The following is a 16,614-nucleotide window of genomic DNA, read 5'->3' as shown; positions in this document are numbered from 1 at the left end:
ATAATGCTCATTTAGGGGATGCAATAAATCCAGAAATCGAGCAGAAAACATTCTAACTTTTTCTATACACAAAAGAACATTTATATAAATACACATAAAAATAGATTTTCACCTTTCGAGTAGAGATGAAACGTCCTTAGTGTGCTGAAATCCATTGTATTGGACGGGTGTTTAGGGATCTAGCATTCCTGGAAATGTGAGGGCTGTTGGTTAGTTCGCGGCAAACGAGAGGAGTCTCTACTTTTACTCACTTTGTCTTTTATTCAACACCAGTTTTGACCATTGAATACCCCTTTCATCATGTTTTGGACTCGGTCATTGATCTACCAGCCCGTGTGCCTACCCAGGAGTCGAAATTAGCTGATCGTGTTCCTTGTTTCCGTCAGGCTGATTTTACCGAGCTCAATGACAATTGTGCCGACATTGATGTTTCCATTCTTTTATAATAGCATGTGCTCGCTTTTGATTATCCAGCGAGGTATGATAGGCCTCCCTGGTTACCAATGGATCTAATGAGATTAATAAATGTGAAGTTGGGGTGGTATACATAATTTAAGAAATCGGAAAATCACTCTGATATATTCTGCTATGCAAGTACCCTCCAACTTTTCTATGTAAAATTCAGTGTGCCATAAAGATTACCTTCCCTTTTGTCACCTTAACCCTTCACATAATCCTTAGCAATTTTGTTACTTATTAACCCAAAACACAGGACATATATTCTGTCATCTGAGAGTGTGATTATTGATCCGGACGTAGCAGATCTATTCGCAAACTTTTCACAAACTACCTACTCCTCCTCTATGTATAATACAAATCAGCCTAATCCTTATCAGTTGCAGAGGCCAAACTGCATCATAAATCCTATTATTGCTGAAAGTTCGCTAGTCAGCGACCTTAACACAATCAAGCCGGTTTACTCACAGGGCCCTGATGGTCTTCCTGCCTGTGTGCTCAGGTACTGTGCTGCAGCACTATTTAAACTAGTTTTAAAACCTTTGAATTGTCCGTAAGCACTTCATCTTTTACGACCATTTGAAAGGAATCATACATTATCCATCTCCATAAGAAATTGAGTAAGTCCGATGTCGAAAACTATAGAGTTATTTCCAAATTATCCGCTATACCTAAAGCGTTTGACAGAATCATAACATCTCAACTGCAATATTTATAAAGCTCTATAATTTCAACACACCAGCATGGGTTCGTGAAGCGTAGATCTACAACTACTAACCTTATTGAGTTTACTTCACTAGTTTTTGATGGTTTTAAAAAAGAGGGCAGACTTACGTAATCAATACTGATTTAAGTAAAGCTTTCGAGTCCGTTAATCATTCATTATTGCTTCAGAAACTATGCCTTTTCGGCTTCCCAGTCAATCTTCTTAACTGGATCCCAGAGTATTTGCGTAAGAGAACTAAAAAAGTTATCATCAGGAATTTGTATTCCTCAAGGTACTAGTCATCTTGGTTCGCTACTCTTTACTCTTTTAATCAATAAACTTCCCGCGATACTGTTTCACGTTCGAGTAATAATGTTTGCTGATGATGTAAAGTTGTAGCTTGCATATTGAAAATTTAAGTGACTATATAAATTACAAGCAACCGAAAACTGTGGCTTTCAAAGTTTTTAATACGAATACGGTTCCGGTTCGTTCCGGTCAGTTTTGTGTAATTCGAAAACTGATAACTCAAAATTCTTAAGGCTAAACTAACATAAACAAATGTGAGAAAGCGAGGCCAAACCGCTCTCAAAGCGAATGCGCGCCCGCTCCGCCCTAACTTACACTTGACTTTTGTTTTTAATCAAATTACATTATTAATCGGGCAGATCTTAACAGGCAGTCGTGCCAGCTTATGGATCCGCATTTTCAATTTTTCACTACTGGCCGTGCTTAACGACGCCGTCCTTTCCTAGTGCACCGCCGTCATTCTGCCGATCAGCCACTGCTGGGGTGGCAGCTTATCCTCGGCGTTGACGTTTTAGAGGCGTTGTCCCCTGGTCCGCGCATAGAGTCTTAGCACATACTCCATAGACTATCGATGCCTGAACTGTTGCTTAAGATTTGGGACTGCACGCCATCACTTCAAGTAGGTGAGACCCTGCCTGTCCCCTCCGCCGGCATAGCCCTTAACAGCTGTCCCACCAGTAAGTGGCGTGGCGTTAGCGCCTCGCTGTCATTTAGGCCCCCGCTTACCGCATCCAAGGGCCTGAAATTGAGCAGGGCTTCCACTGCAACTATTTGCAGCTCATCGGCCGTATTCAGCAGGCTGCCTACCGTCCGTAGGAGTAGGTGCACACCAGCCTCCCTGACACAGTGGACACAGTGCGGAGCTTTCTTGTTCCGATGTTCGTCGCGTGGAGGCGAATCTAACAAAACTGTCGATTGCTGGTAAATTTCCCGTAATTTGAGTTAGCAGACAAGGTTTGCACTTAAAGCAACGGATGCATGATCTCACTGTTTGACGCCCCCTGTATCGTTAATTAGCCAAAGTTATAAAGCTTCTAGCGAATCGCAAACTTTATCCAGAGGTAGCGGATAATTAGCAACTAATGAGGGGTAGTTGAAAGTCGTCTTCTTACTCGAAGTAGGGAAAAGAGCACCAAGATCCATTATACTCATGTATAAATTGATTGAGTCGCTGAAGGCTATGAACTACGCGCATCTTCTTTTGAACTTTATCTAGGTCAGCTGAGTTCTCAACGCGTTGGATGACTTCAACTATTTTCTCGAATGCTTCCTTCTTTCGAGCGCCGTGGGGATACTTTTAAATTATAACGCGATGGAAAACTATCGATAGTTTCCAAGATGTCTGGTCGGTCTATCATAGCTTTTAGTCCAGCAGTTGCTTTGCGTATTTGTACGGTAAAGATCTGTCATCAGATTGGACACTTCGCGACACTTCATGCTTAATCGTTTGAAGGTTCTCTACGCATACAGCACCAGTCAGTACGTCATCGACATAAAAAGCATGTCTCATAACGTAGCAGTACTAGGGTGTAACGACCTGATCATCTCACTTTGCTTTGTTAAACATTGTTGTCATAATATGGCTTGTTCGATATCGAACAAGTAAAATTCGTCACTAGGTGTCTCTGTGACATATGTATGTAGTTATAGGGAACGCACCCATCTATGCATGTCACGATTATATATTGATCAACAATCAACATGACAAGTCTTATAATTATAATAATTCAACAATTATAACATGGTGTCAGAAGTAAAATTTTAAGATACGATAAAGAAAACGAATTGTGTTCGGTACCGAGCAAAGGAAACAAAGGTGACGTCACGTTGTGAAATAGCGTGCAATATTGCAAATTGTGGTGAAATACCTTACAAAATTTGGAAAATCATCGGGCTTTGGGAGCATGATAGTCCGAAAAGTTGATAAGATCACCAGGTCATCATCGGGAAAACATTTATGGTAAATATTTTGGAGTATTTTTTTTTTTTTGGAAATCAGCCATCATGTCGGATGATCGGTTACCAACAGGATTGGATTGCACAAACGTGACAAAGGAGTGGCGACCATGGAAAAATGAATTTTTGATGTACATGCAAGCAACAGACAAAGACAAAGGAACTGAATCGAAGAAAATTGCAAAGTTTTGTGGTTTATTGGCCGACAGGCTCGTAAAATCTACAACACATTGTTTTCGAATGATGGAACAGTAAATGGAATTCTTGGACAGGAAAATGTAATGGTACCGGCTGTGGCTAAAAATGCTGAACCAAATCAAAACGCTACTATCGCAGTAGCCAATTGAAGAACATTGGATGATGTTTTGAAAGCATTCGATGAATATTGCATTCCGCGAAAGAATATAACGATGGAATCGTTTGAATTAAACAATTTTGTGCAGAAGGAAAAGCAACCGTTTGTTGAATTTGACACAAAACTGCAAAAGCAGATTGAATTTTGTGAATACAACTGTAATGGAGCATCGTATAATGAGCGAATGTTGAAAGATCGATGTTTATGACAAAAAATTGCAATTGAAATTGTTGGATGACAAGGATGAGCCATTGCAAAAGGTCATTGAAATGTGCAAAACATATGAAGCGACCAAGGAAAATAAGGTGTTGTTGAACAGCAACAGTCAAGTGATACGATTAATGTACTTAGTAACACGAGGTTGTTTAAATGATAATGGTAATGATTACTTGGAAAATCATTTGGAAACATGCAAAGCCAAGAATATCAATTGCCGATCATGTGGACGCCATTTCCAGCGGTTTTGCAAATCAAAAGGAAAGCAAACGGACAACAAAGAAACGAAATCGGAAAGATACGGTGGAAATCGTAAATTGACAGATTATAACAACAATGGAAGACAACAACACTCACTCAACTGGGAGGGCAAAGGTAATTCTGTACCAATCATTGATGGATGTGGGAATAAGGTAATTAAATTAGATAGTATTTATAGAATAAATTCAAGCAACATTGGTAATCATAAGAAGCGATGTTACAAGGAATATCAGATAGCGAAACAAGTGGTTAGGTTTAAGCTTGATACTGGATCTGATGTGGACTGCATTCCGGCCAAAATAGTTAAAAAGCTGAAATCAAAATTGGAAAACATAAGTATAAATTCTTTTGTCTATGATTATAAGGAGAATAAATTAAATGTTTTTGGGACAGTTAAGTAAAATTGCATTGATCAAATGTCAAAAATGGAACAGTCTACTCGTTTTATTGTTGTCGATGACGTATGTGAACCAATATTGGGTCTCGGGTCATGCCAAAGATTTGAATTGGTTAAGCGAGTTGACGTGGGGTCTGTCGCTTGTTTGTCACAATAAAGGGGGAATTTGTGCAAAGCAATCGTGATGTTTTTGAAGGTTTGGGTAAATTTCCGAGAATGTTCGCGATTAATATAAAAGAAAATTCAAAGTAAGTCCTTCACTATAAGAAACGGATAACAAATTATTTATTGGAGAGACTGAAAGCTCTGGGGAAAATGGTACAGGATGAAATCATTTCACCTGTTGATTACCCAACTGACTGGGTCAATAATTTGCAAATCGTCGAAAAACCTTACTCAGATGAACTTCGAATTTGTTAAGATCCAAAACGACTCAATGAATGTATTAAACGAGAACATTTTTTGATCCCGACGATTGATGAACTAACGTCGGGTCTAGCAAATAAACATGTATTTTCAGTTCTCTATTTAAAAAGCAGCTATTGGCAAATGGAATTGGACGAACCAAGCTCCGATTTAACAACGTTTGTGACTCCATTTGGTAGGTTTAAATTTAATCGCATGCCGCTTTGACTTAATTTCGTACCTGAATTGTTTCAATGTGAAATTATTAGAATGTTTGGAAATATTGAGGGGGTCATAATTTATTTCGATGATATGGGTATGAGCGCGGAGATCGAAAAAGAGCGCGAATAAATAATATTAAATTTAATCCAGATAAAATTCAATATCGTCAGCGCAAGGTTAAATTCATGAGAAATATTTTATCACGACTCGATTTTAAAAATGAAAAACCCGGAAAGTAAAGCGGACGTTTTAATATTTTTGGGTATTCTAAAATTTTGGCAAAATTTTTCCAAATTTGTCAAAGCAATCGGCAATCTAGCTCGAAATGGTGTTGAATTTGAATGGACGGAAAATCATGAGTCGGATTTTAAAAACTTGCTGAGTTTTGTAACATCTGTGATCCGAAGTCATTGTACAAACTGATGCATCAAAGGATGGCTTGGGTTGTACAATAGTTCAAAACGGACACCCAGTAGCATATGCTTCTCGAACATTGAGTAGGAGTGAAAAAAGTGGGCTCAGATCGAAAAGGAGCTGTTGGCTTTTGTTTTCGCATGTCAACGATTACATTATTTTTTTGTATGGTCGGGAATTTAACGTAGAATGTGATCACTGGATCACTGGAAACATTAGTCAGGCGTGATATCGATGATGTGGTAATGCGAATGTTCATGTCACTTTTGAGATATCCAGAGATGACTGTTGTGTACAAACCAGGAAAAGAAATGCTTGTGGCTGACTGCCTGTCACGGGTTGGCCAAATTATCACCTACTGGACCATCTGGGCCAAGTTTTTCATAGGTTCAAAAACGAACTGCATTTTCAGAATGGCTTAGTCTTTCGTGATCATCGACTCGTAATCCCATCAGAATTTCGGGAAAAATTATGTAAGTTACATGCTCCACATTTGGGAAATGAAAAAACGCTTGCAAATGCAAGAATGCTTTATAATTGGCCTAACGTGAAAAGATAAAGGAGATAGTTAAATCGTGTGCCACTTGTGAAAAATTCACACGAAACAATCAAAAATAAAAGCTAGTTCAACAAAATAGGATAGCCGTTTCAGATAGTGTCTGCTGATTTGTTTGAATATGCAGGACAGGACTTCATGTATATATGTATATTTATAATCATACTTTTTGGGTGATAAGGTTTAGTATTCGTCGAGATGCTATGGGTTTCATATACCACTTAATTTTGAATGAGTTGTCCACTCTGTTTACTTATGTGTCTAAAAATGGTAGTTTCCCGTCTTGTTCTAGTTCCACTGTGAATTTTATGTGTTTGTGAATGTGAATGGAAGCGTTGCGCTGAAGCTCAAGCCACAGAAAACTATCAATATAGAATATTGGAATATAACACAATTTCTGTTGCAATTATGGGACTGGCACCGGCCGACAACTATTTTAACAGACGGTTCATTGCCAAGACTATGAATAATGAAGTGATAATGAAACGAACTAATGTTTGAAGAAAATGTCAAATGTAATGTAGCTGGTCCTGATAATTTGAAACCGATTGAAATAGTACCTTCACTTGGGCGTAGCAGACAAGATAATGTTACCAATGGCAATGAACCAATTATGTGATATGTGGATGAACCAGGTCTACCAGTGTTGGACGATAGTAATGTATTATCAGATGAACCGCTGGTAGTTCTTATACAGAAGCGGAAGAAGTGGGATGCATGACACGATTATATATTGAGTGCCACAGTTGAGCGTCAACCATCATTATGGCAAGATGATTATTACATAAAATAAACTACGTAACAGCATTCAACTTAAATAATTAAAATCTTTTAATTATAAAAATTCAGCAAATATTACAACAGTATTGCCAAAAACGGGGCAGGCGCAGTGCCGTAAGTTACAGTGTTTAACCTGAAGGACCTTAAAGAGTAAGATAGGCTTTTTCTCGACACTTCGAGCTGGAAATCTCGATCGGCTTCATGTACCATGACCTGCCTCTAAATCTTTTTGATGTCAGCTGCCAATGTATATATGTTGAGTCTAAATCGAAGCAGAGTCGAATATAGCTCATCAAGAATGGTCGGTTCAACCATAAAAAGATCATTTAACGCAGTTCTTAATAATCTTAATAAAATGGCACTCTTACTTTAAGTCGACCTGACGATAGTATCTAGAAAGTGGCACTCCTATAACTGGTTCAACTGCTCGGGCTGTTTTAATTGAAGGAAACTGTTTCAATCGCCAACAATTTCTGCAAATCTTTGTCTATCGAGGTATAAGACTCTGCTCGACTCAGATTGACAACACGAAATGGTCTTCAATATTGACAGATCGTTTTTCTCGGGATAGATAAAGCTAGCAATTATTCTGATGCTGCCAAACTCTTTGCTAACTTTTCCAACCAACTAACAGATCTGTCTGTACTAACAATAATTCTTACTCTTATATCCTAGTTGTCTAAAAAAAGAGTGTAGTGTTTCCTTTCTTCCTAAAGCTATCCTTCTTCCTTTCCATCCCTTAAATCTTCTGTCTTTCCATCTCTTTCGAAAGAATCTTAAGTCTGATATACAAAATTGCAATCCTTAATTTATTTGAAAAAATAAGGAGACACTTTTTGGTGTTCGAAGTGAATGGACGTGCTCGCGGAATAATCTTGAAAATCAAAATTCGAGTGCACGCCCAAACGGCCAAACGCGGCTTTTGCAATTCCGCACAAAGTTTGCAACGCATCAAATATTGGAAAACACGAAAACGGCAAAAATAAAACAAAAACTACTTGCTGACAAAGCAATTTGTTTTAATTGAAATAAAACCAAACCGAAAAATAGGGTGGTCAAACAAATTAAGCAATTCGTCAGCGCTGCCGTGCTGACAATTACTCAGCCAGTGGCAATGCAAATAGAGCCACCATACCAGTAAGTGCTGAGAACAGCAACATACTCACAATGAGTAAAAAGGGGTCGTCTCGAACTAACGAGGTGGGCCAACTAAATGCTGACGCCGCTACGCCGCCGAGCACCTCAATGCTTAACAGCCGCTTAGGAACAGCTGCTTCGCGCTGATGTCTGGAAGAAGTACTTCAGTTTCACCTTCCTACCCTTTAATCGAATCCGAAGACCCCGGCAGCAGCAGTGCAAATAGAAGCCCCGTTGACGCCCTAGTGCGTATAATAGATATCGTCAAACCCAATTCGCACGCCGCAGCCGCGGCTCGAATGATTCAAGCACAGGCGAGAAAAATAAATGATAAGCGCAAAGTCTTAGACAGCAGGTCCCCATGCCAGCACCAGCTCATCCGTGCCCTAAAAAAGTGCCAAAAACAATGCCTCCACTGGAGGAAAGAAGCCAACCCCCATCGTGCTAAATCGCATCGACGACATCAACGACGTGTGGCTCATACTATCCGAAGTAGCGGATAGCTTGACCATCAAATGATGTGCCCACATACAGGCCCATCATACAGATACCGGAAGAACATAAAATTAAGTTCTACTCAAACCAGCTGCAGCAGGAGAAGCCCTACCGCATAGTAATCAAAGGCCTCCACCACTCCACACTCAACCGAGAACTCAACGACGACCTGCGTAGCCAGGGCCATACCGTTCTCCACGTACACAATCCGAGCAGCAAAGCTACCAAGGAGCCCATGAATATACACTTCATTTACTTGCAGCCGACGGCCAACAACAAGAAGGACCTTACCATCAGGAAGCTGTGCAAGCAGGTGGTCAAGGTTGAGACTGCTCGAAGAAGCCAGGATGTGGTGCAATGCCATAGATGCCAGGAGTACGGGCACACGGCCACATACTGCAGAAAACAACACAAATGCGTTAAATGCGGGCTCAATCATCGCTCTGCTGATTGCACACGGCCCGACTCAGTTCCGGCAACAAGCGCCCACTGCGGTGGTACCCACCCTGCCAACTATAAGCGCTGAGAGTTGTTCACCGAATATACAAAGCGTGCGGGAGCCCCAAAGCCCGCCAAAATGAAAAATCTCCCACCGACTCAAGCTAACCGAAGCCGCAGCAATAAAGTTCATGGGCCTTCACCTGTTGACTTCCCTGTATAGCACAACAAGTAGAAGGGCTTTCATACGCCGCTGCCACCAGAAGAGGTCTAGCTGCATTCAGCACAGAGAACAACGCCACGAGCTCTAGCCAGCGAAAAGGACCAGCGCAAGCTGGGCTACATAGACTGCTGAGAGAACAGCAACAGGAGAGGCTGACTGCGCAACAACAGCAGCAACAGACATCTGGAAACGGGGATGGACTTTCCTCTTCCATCGAGGACATGAGACGAGATATCGAGAGGATGGCAGAAATGCAACAGCTGGTTTCGGGTATGCAACTGCAAATCCTTACTTTTTTAACCTCAATGCTATCAAAATAAACACACCACTGAAATTGCTAATCTGGAATGCCAAGGGCATTTCAGGAAAAGTTCTAGAGCTGGAGGCCCTAGTACAAAAACACGCCATCGGAATAATTCTGCTGTCAGAAAATATAGCTAAAAAACAAGCTGACACCTTCGCCAGCCACCTCAAGGAACGGTTTTCAACATTAAACTCGGCCTCTTCAGAAGAGCTCGATGAGACTACCCGAGCGTCGGAGACTCCGATTCAGATGTCACCACTTATCGGTCCCATCTGCGTGAAAGAGGTAGTCAACGCTGTCAAAGTCCTTCCTAGGACTAAAGCTCCGGGCCACACCGCCCTGAAGGCCCTGCCAATGGGCGCGCTCCTTTTTATAAAGTTGATTTTCAACGCCATTTTAAGGACGCATCACTTCCCTGCCCAGTGAAAGTTAGTCCACTATGATCCATAAGTCGGTGAAAGCCGGAATATGACCCTAAGTCATATCGGCCGATCAGTCTCCTGCCTTCCTTGTCGAAGGTCTGGGAAAGACTGATTGTCGCCCGACTTGCAAGGCTTATGGATCACATGGCCATCCTTCCTTATCACTAATTTGGGTTCAGGGGAGGGCGACCACGACACAGGAGACGCCCCAGAGTCCACCGACTACCCAAGTGACGATGCAGCCTTATTCAAAAAAGCCGATTTTGACGTTTGTCCACGATAAAGCCTGATGACTCAAACAGGCTTGGCGAAACATTTCCTAAGCCTAATACAATCTAATACAATAAAAAAAAAAAAAATAAAAAAATTAAAAAATAATCGCTTCGAATTTTCAGAAATTTCTGCAAATCATTTGTCTCCCCTGTTCAACATGAATTCGTAAAGAATCGGTCAACTACGACCAACCGGCTTGAATTTACTTCCTTGGTAGCTGATGCTTTCCTTTTAAGAATGCAAGCTGATGTCATTTACACTGACTTTAGTAAGGCGCTTGTCTCTGTATAGCATGAACTTTTACTCCTTCAGCTTGACCGTTTAGGTCTCCCTCTTCATTGAATTTTTTCATCCTTAAAAGATAGGACTCATAGAGTCATGCGTTACTTCTGGTGTACCTCAGGGTAGTCATCTAAGACCTTTACTCTTTACTCGTTTTACAAACCATCTCCTCTCTGTAATATCACATGCCCATGTACTTATGTACATGTTTTTCATACACCTCCTTACATCACTCTCGTCTACAAGATGATTTGAACGCTATGTAACTTTGGTCTTCGACCAATCAATTACATCTAAATTGATCAAAGTGTATGCTTATGATATTCTATCGTACTATATACAATAGACAATACTCCATTGCAACTTATACTAACAGTTTAGGACCTAGGCGTTTTTTTGATTCTAAGCTCTGCTTCAATCTTTATAAACGTTTCATTAAATGCCGGTCTAAGGAGTTTAACGATGCCTTCATTATCTGGTCTCCGCAGTATAACAATAGCCAGGATCATATTGAATCAGTTCAGAACAATTTCTGCTTATTGCCTTACGAGGCTTAAATTGGAACCCCAATCTTGGGTTGCCAACATACTCCAGCAGGCTTCTTCTTCTTGATCTTCCGTCGTTAACCAATCGTAGAACAATCCTCGGTGTTGTCTTCCCTCATAAGTTGATTGTTGGCGTCACTGATTCCTCTTTTCTGGTAGGGCCTCTTCAATTCTCTGCTCCGTCTAGACCAGGAATTATCGATCCTTATAATTACCTACTCGCACAAGAGATTACGCTAAGCACAATTCTTTTCGTGTACCATGTAAATATGACAATAGTTTTTATTACGTTTTCTCCGTCGAACTTTCTCTACACCTAATAAAATCGTTGCTTTCAGGATACATTCGGGAACTCACCGACCGTTTGCAGCTATGAGTAAGAGTATAGCTTGCCGGACAGGGTATAAATTTCCCCCACCGGGTCGGTGAGTTCCCATCCCTTTGTCTGTATCATATCTACGCAACACTCTATATACTACTATACATTTTATTACCTTCAATAACTATTTTCTTTTTTTTCCCCTATTTATTGTATGTAATTTACGATTTTTATAAATTTTTACTTACGAAGCTGTAGGCTCTAATAACTCACTGACAACCATAGCTGGCTGGACGGGCAAATAAAAGAACTCCATCGTGTCGATGATGTTATTAAAAATATGTGTATTCTAATTAAGGCATTTAACATTTAATTTTCGAATTCTTATGTATTAAATAATTAGTTAGACCCTCGTTTTGTTGACCATTAATAGCATTAAAAACTGTTTGGCTTAGCAAGATATACTACCCAAACTTGGCGTTTATAAGTTTTACTATGCCAACGCAAATTTTTATCAATATCGGTCCACTAAATCATATAACTGCCATAGAACGATCGGTCAAAAATTGCTTTCTAAGAACTTGATGGAAAACTTTTTTGTTTATCAATCCAACTTACTCAAACTCGGCATTTATAGTTTTTTCTTTGCCCCATATATGCAAATTCTTATTAACATGAAATCTATAAAATATAGCTGCCATAGAAACGATCGGTCAAAAATTAAGCATTAAGTACTTATACGGAAAACTGGTTTGCTTAATACGATATATTACCCAAACTCGGCATTTATAAGTCCTACTATGCCAAAAATGTCTGCAAAACTTTATTTTATGAAATGTATAAATGGGTATTGCATGTACCACTATATCATATAGTTGTCATAGGAACAATCGGTCGAAAAGTAGGTTCTCATATTGAACCTTTTTATACCCCTGTAGAGGGTACTTTTGCATGAATCAGCGTCAGCAGCCGAGTTGATAAAGCTATGCCAGTCTGTCCGTCAGTTTCAAAGCAAGCTAGTCTCTCATTTTAAAGCTATCGTCTAGAAACTTTGTCTGTTGCAGGCAGCGCTAAGTTCGGAACTGGCAGGACCAGACCAGTATATAACAATTATTGTTTTCGTAACCGGAATCAAATCCACTCATAGATGGTTATTGTGTTTTCGGGATAAATCAGAGAATTATCGCGCGGTGATCCAGTTGCAGATTAGCTGGGTGTCTTCTGATGATTATCACTAACTTTGTGGCTCAGTGAATAAATAATAATATTTATATATTGACGACAATTGCGGGAGCAAGTATTTTATTCAGCTGTGTGCTCTAACAATATTCATACAAAACTGAACTTACATAAAATATGAATATCACGCTTTTTTGGCACGTTGCTACAAGGGCGCTGGCCGAACTATGTGATGTGTCAGTACCATGATTGCTAGCGTTCGCTGTCAAGAGAGGGTTACTCGTTAACTACTCCCCCCTTGAAATATGGCCGTCCTCGGCCGTTCCATAATTATCTGCCACCTCCTGCGTTGCCCCCCAAATTTTTCACCTCTTAAGATGCTGGCAAAGAAGGATGGAACCACTGACGAAAAAGCTGAGGCCTGCTCCGACAGCAAACCAGCTTTTAGGCGACTCGTCAGCTTCCGAACCATCTTTGAGTTCTTAGATGAGTCGTAGATTATGTTCGTTCATCTTCTGTAGCGATGGTAGGCATAGTACTGGATCGTGACAAATAATATTCAACAAGGGTGAGGTCACTATGGATGGGGTTTTGCTCAGCACATCATTTCGTTACACATATTTGGTGCGATTTATGGTGGCTAGGCGCTCGAGGGTGATAAGATGTGTGCCACCTTTCACCATCTCTGGTCCGTCGTCTGGACTGCCCTTGCTAACTGCTCGTTGACAATGTGATACCCTCGCTCATCATGGTGATGGGGTTTAGGGTTGAGTATGGCAAAGGGCAGAGTCCCCTGAGCGCAACCAGCGGGCGCAGGTATCGTGGTCTGATTTTTTGCAAAAGGTTCCGTAGTTGCTTGTGGTAAACTCCGTAACGGCTAAAACTTCATGGTCGCATTCCGCCACGATATCGTCTTGCATTTGTAGTATGGTGTTTTTGTGAGCCACAGGGAAAATAGCAACTTTCTCGTAAATATACTTAACTTTGGGAAATGCGATTAAAACATTTTGCCTTTGTATTTCTGTGCTACTCACTAGCTGTCTATTGCTTGATTCTATCAACTGTGATTCGGACATCCTAATTATTTCGAAATCAGCGGCGTCTGGAGTACCTGCATTTAGTTTCAATGCCGTGCCTCGGAAATCCAGGCTTCTGGCTAATCGATAGTGTACTTTTAACACGGAAAAAATCTACGTCTATATTTGCGAGGTCGGTCATGCTACTTGAATGCCTTACATAACTATATTGTTCCCATACCTGCACATTGCCGTCTTACACGGGTATGCAATGGGCATGGGAGTAGTTGGTTATCCGAGCGGTTGTTATGCCTATTAAGGTAAAGAGTGTACCCACGAGGTAGCGAAGAATGAGTTGTGTTAATTATAGTGATGTTCTAAATTCTATTACTAGCCTAAAAATATATAATTGGGTATTAAAAGTCCGTAGGATGAGGATTCGCAACAACCTTAGGGTGTCCTTATGGACCACTCTCCCCATAACAAGTACAGACGTTCCCAAGTCTTTTTGTATGCTCTCTTCATAACATAACGGGCACAACTTGGTGCCTTATCTACTGTTTTTTCTAAGAAAAACATTTTCTCCTAAGTTGATCACCCTTATTTGTCTATCCGGGTTACACCTAGCCATCTGATCCTGACGGGCTTTTGAGATCTTGTCTCTGACCCATTCTTTAAATTCGTCAGTGGCCGCGTGTACTATGCCAATTGGTCTTTTCCCTGTGACTGAGTAAAGTGTTTTGCGAGAATTCGTCGATTCAGGTTATTAAATGTTTCTTGTCAGTAGAAAATATGTCAATGTGTTAAATTTCACCAGAATAAGATGGTTTTGGTGTTTCTCCAAGTTTTTGATTATTAAGCTGGCGGCCATACTTTTCTGTAGTGCAGACTTTGCAGTTCAAGACAGCCTCAGTAGCCAACTTAGCCCTTTTCAGAAAATAATAATAGCGAAGGATTTCTTTCACATTTTCCTGGGCTCTCTACGCACGATTACTTGCTTGACTACTTGCTCAGTTTTGTCTATTATGTCTCAAACGGAGCCGGAGTAAGTGTTTTGTGCCATATTGAGTGTTAGCTACTATAAGTCCAGGATGCCTAATTCTATGTAAGAATTTGTAAACATATGCGCATATGATGATGACGCAACAAGGATGCTTTTTCCTAGTTAGATTTCTGGCCTCTCTGGTAAGCAGGAAGCCGCCAGTCCAATTTGCTGCCACAAATAAATTTTGAGCCGTTGAAAGCCAATTATTATTGACCTAGTTCGGTGTCGATCCTCTAGAAAGGATATCTTACGCATTGGGTGAATTGGAAACATAGCGTCATTCCATGCCATGAGTTTACTCTTAAGCTTAAGAAACTGTGCTTTCTCAAAACTTCCGCAAGGATCATGCAAAGCCGCTGCTAATGAGCGAGTCCAAGTGTTTTGGTGATCTTGCTCCCATCATTAAACTTTAGCGAAGATTCTACGTTCTATTTTGCTATCCCTTCCAGTATAGAAGCATTACTTAAGCATCACTTTCGCAGTTTGAAACCTCTATTTGTCGAAATTCCAGTTGGCTGATTGAGAATTTCCTTTACCTCTTGAATCGAGTCACACCCCAAAATGAGGTCATCTACGTAAAAGTCACGCCGCAGAATCTGAGATCAAATTGGGAAGTCAATTTCCTCATCCATACACAGCTGATGCATAACGCGGACAGAGAGAAATAATGCTAGCTTGGATACATATGTAACTCTATATAAGTTTAAAATCATGATATCCTGTTCTGGCGAGTGGCTCTATAGAAAATATTAGAGAAAATCATCTGGTATTGTAATACGTACGCAGTGAAATATTTTTCCAAAATATCGTGTTAGCTCAACCGTACGAAAGCAAAAAAATATGACCTAGACCAAAATATGGCTTTAAAAAATTAGGATATTAAGTCTTAAGGTCAAGACGACATTAAAGTTTCCGAACCATGGTCAGGAACCAAGGAAACTTCGCTTTAAGGGTAAGTGAACCGAATATTGGCGACTAGGTAATCTGGTAAATGCCATTCAATCATTTCCTTCCTTTGAATTTCCTTCGAAGCAGTCTTCTATCTCCTAAAATCATCGCATCAATTCATTTCCACGTTCTACAGAGCTGGTCCTTGTCTTCTTAATACATGGTAGCGAAAAGCTTTATTTTATTAAAGCTTACACAGAGAAGCTCTTAAAAAAGACTTGGTTCAAGTAGCAAGTCCACGCGTTGTTCCTTAAATAAAGGAGGTCGATGGTGACGACTTAAAGAAAGAGGCATAGGCAATTGACTATGAATCAGCAGGCGCAATCAGCGTAGAATTGTTTGAATGTAGCAGGGAATGATGTTTTGCTCCAAATGTCCGAAAGCATACAGAACTGCATGATCGCAATGAAAATGACCCTCCTTGAGACAATTCAAGCACAATGCAAGTCGTTTTGCTCCCCTAAACCGTTATGAAAGGGTCAAGTTTCCAAACGGAGTACATTTATATATATCCCATGACCATGGCTGCCACCAAAAAAGCAGAAAGCGGTGTCATGGTTAGTGACGATAAATAACGATATACTTGTGTTAATTACACTAGTGTTTCCCATCTGATGGCTAGATGGGCATAGCTTGCCTCAAAAAAAATTTACTATTTGCATGGATTGGCATCTCTGGTCACATGATGGTATTAAGTTAAGGAATGACAAGTCCTCTAGCTTTTCTTCCCACTTTGGTTCTGCTTTTGCAGAATAATCTGGAATGATGTACTAGCGATCTGATCCATGATCTTTAACGCGAGAGTGTGTGTGTTTAATTGGTCAGACAACTCTTATTGTAAAACTGCCGATCCATGCCACCATCTTGAGCCGCAATATATCAAGTATTTGTGCCTGAAAAACTTAACGGCTATTATGAAACCTCTTTTCCAATAAGTTTTGTGCTATGGCATAAT

The sequence above is a fragment of the Drosophila montana genome, unplaced genomic scaffold, assembly GCF_035044405.1.
Source record: "Drosophila montana isolate Dmon_TW-CO22-7 unplaced genomic scaffold, ASM3504440v1 contig_201_1, whole genome shotgun sequence".
NCBI classification, from domain to species: Eukaryota; Metazoa; Arthropoda; class Insecta; order Diptera; family Drosophilidae; genus Drosophila; species Drosophila montana.
Note: the sequence above shows the minus strand (reverse complement) of the source record.